Raw genomic sequence first — 3,288 nt, 5'->3', positions numbered from 1 at the left:
TGGAAGACGAAGAGGCGGCACAGTGGTGTCACGCAGGAGTTTGTATTTTGTTCATGTGTACTTTGCTCATGTGTATTTTGTAAATATCTCTAAGTTTTTTTTATATGAGTGCAATAATATCTGGAAACTGAGATTATTTTATTTTGTAAACAACCTTTAAATTTCTTCATTATTTTGTACTTTTTTGTTTTGTTAAATCTTGAATTTTCAACTTTTTATTGTTGAATCTCTCTATATGAAGCTAGTCTCTCAAATTATGTTGTGCCAACATTTCTCACCTTTCCACACATAACATTCTTTTGTAAGAATAATGTATAACAATTACCAACATAGGCATTGATCTTGAAGCTGATATGATTATGAGACTGTCAATTATAGTGAACAATATTTCTATGAGTAGACAATAGTTATAGAAAGAGTTATATTTAAAATAGAGTGTGTACAAGTTGTTTGAAAAAAATTTGTATTGCATTTTATATAATCTTCAGTATGTTTCCAAAAAGATCAACAAAACTAATTATTCAATAGAAATTAACTGTAAACATATTCAAGGGAAATTACAAGAAAATTAAGAAACTAGCATATCTTAGTCGTGGTGGTGCCGCCTCTTCGCCTTCCACGCGGTCGCGTAACCGCGAGCGTGCCGTCTCTTCACCTTTCACGCGACCACCGTGCCGTCTCTTCGCCTTTCACGCGGTCGCGTAACGCGAGTGTGCATTTTCGCCTTCACGCGGTCGTGTAACGCGACTGTGCCGCATCTTTGTCTTCACGCGGTTGCGTGACACGATCGCGTGACGCGATCGTACCGCCTCTTCGCCTTCCACGCGGTCGCGCGACACGACTGTGCCGCATCTTTGCCTCTACGCGGTCGCGTGACGCGACGGTTCCACCTCTTTTCCTTCACGCGGTCGAGTGATGCGACCGTGCCGCCTCTTTGTCTTCACGCGGTTGGGTGACGCGATCGTGTCGCCTCTTCGCCTTCACGCGTGGTCGTGTGACGTGACCGCGTGCCACAATCGTGCCGCATTTTCACCTTCCACGCATTGCGAGACGCGACCAACCATCCCAACAACATACTATCACGCAACCGCATCCAACTTCTCTGCCTTTGAATCCATCCGCATACAATCTCATCATCATCATCTGCATTCAACACCAAATCCATCCGCATCTAATCTCGAATATGTTCAATTAAACACAAAAAAAATAAAACAAATATAATGTTCGTCGTTCGCCGTTGTGTTCTTCCGCCATTCGCAGTTGTGTTCATTGTTGGCCGTTTAGAGGTTTAGAGAGAATGCGGAAAAGACCGAGAAGAGAGAGAACGAGGAAGAAAATTTGGAATTTATAATAAATTCTGTCACGTCTCGCAAGGCTGCGTCGGGTGACGCGAAGGGGTAATTTCGTCTTTATACAAGCTGAAAGGGTCATTTTGTAGAGTTTATCAAGCACTAGTCATTTCGTCAAATTTCTCCATAACTTGTCGTCTGTCGGGCTCGAACCCAAAACTAAGGGAAGCTGATGATATTCACATATTGTTGTCGCTCGCTTAGGTATATTAAATAATAATAATAATAATAATAATAATAATAATAATAATAAACCATCACTTAAAAATAATAATATATATATATTTAAATTGAAATTTTATGTTTAAAAATATCTCTATTTCATCCAATTACACTTTTAATATCAAACTTTATCAAAAAAAAAAAAAAAATATTTAGAAATTATTTTTTAGTTTCTCAACAAACTCAAACCCAACTTCAAACTCAGATTTCTCACTAAACGTACATAATTACTCCATATAATTTTAAAAGTGTGAAAGCTTTTCAAACTAATTTCACACAAGCAAACATTTTTTTAATGGTTATTAAAATTATGATTTAGAGTGAAAATCAATGCCGTCAAAATCGAGAATTTGTGCAGAATCGTTAGTCATTTATAAACTCGTAAAATCTAGAGTTTACAGGAAATCGTAAGAGTTTAATTTGAAAAAAATGATAGTTATATATATTATATATAGTTATATATATATATATATATATATATATATATATATATATATATAAGTATTTTATACCTATCTAATTTTAAGAAATTATATATTTTAATATAAAATTAATTAAATATTAATAATGAGTAAATAACACTATAAAAAAAATTCTTATAAAATTAATTATATTAATTAATTTAAATAAATAATAACTTTATTTTTTAATTTTTAAATATAAATTTGTTTTTTAAAAGTAAAATAGTTTAGAATCGTAAAATCAAAATTATTTATAAAATCGTAATATCTTATTATCGTAAATTTAAAATCGTAAGAGTTTACATATTTAAGATTTTACTTAAAATTAGACTCGTTAACTTAATGTAAAACCGTAAAATCGTAAAATTTTATGAGTTAACTCGAGATTTTAAGTGAAAACACTTAATAAGTTTAAGGTGTTTGATAAAATTGACAATTAAAATCCAAATACTAAAGTTTAAGTATACTTACAATATTTGAATATATATAAAAAAAAATTAATTAACTAACATAAACAAGACCACATCTTATATAAGACTTGTTGAGCAATAAAAGATAAACTTTTTAGGACTTATGGTTTGTATACCAAAACCAAGGCTGTCAAAATCGAGAGTTTACGTAGAATCGTTAGCCGGTTGTAAACTCGTAAAATCTAGAGTTTACGTGAAATCGTAAGAGTTTAATTTGAAAAAATAATAGTTATATATTATTATTATTTTTATATATAATTAAATATTTTATACTTAACCAATTTTAAAAAATTATATACTTTCATATAAAATTAAATAAATAATAATAATAAATAAATAACACTATAAAAAATTATAATTACAAAATTAATTATATTAATTAATTAATTTAAATAACCAATAACTTTATTTTTTATTTTTTAAATATAAATTTGATTTTTTAAAGTAAAATCGTATAGAATAGTAAAATCGAAATTATTTATAAACTCGTAAACTCGTAAAATCTTATTATCGTAAATTTAAAATCGTAAGAGTTTACCTATTTAAGAGTTTACTTAAAATCAGACTCGTTAACCTAATGTGAAATCGTAAAATCGTAAGATTTTAAGAGTTAACTCGAGATTTTAACAGCCTTGACCATTTTTTCTTTGTTTGTTTTATCTGAAGAGCGAAAATACAGACTTTGGATGAGTATGAATCAAATAAGGCAAGGTTTCCGCTTCTGGAAGAGTATGTTCTGGCTTTGGTAAATTAGAAAATATGTTTATAAACAATAGATGATTTAGG

The sequence above is a fragment of the Impatiens glandulifera genome, chromosome 1, assembly GCF_907164915.1.
Source record: "Impatiens glandulifera chromosome 1, dImpGla2.1, whole genome shotgun sequence".
In the NCBI taxonomy this organism is placed as follows: domain Eukaryota; kingdom Viridiplantae; phylum Streptophyta; class Magnoliopsida; order Ericales; family Balsaminaceae; genus Impatiens; species Impatiens glandulifera.
This window is presented reverse-complemented; position numbering follows the sequence as displayed.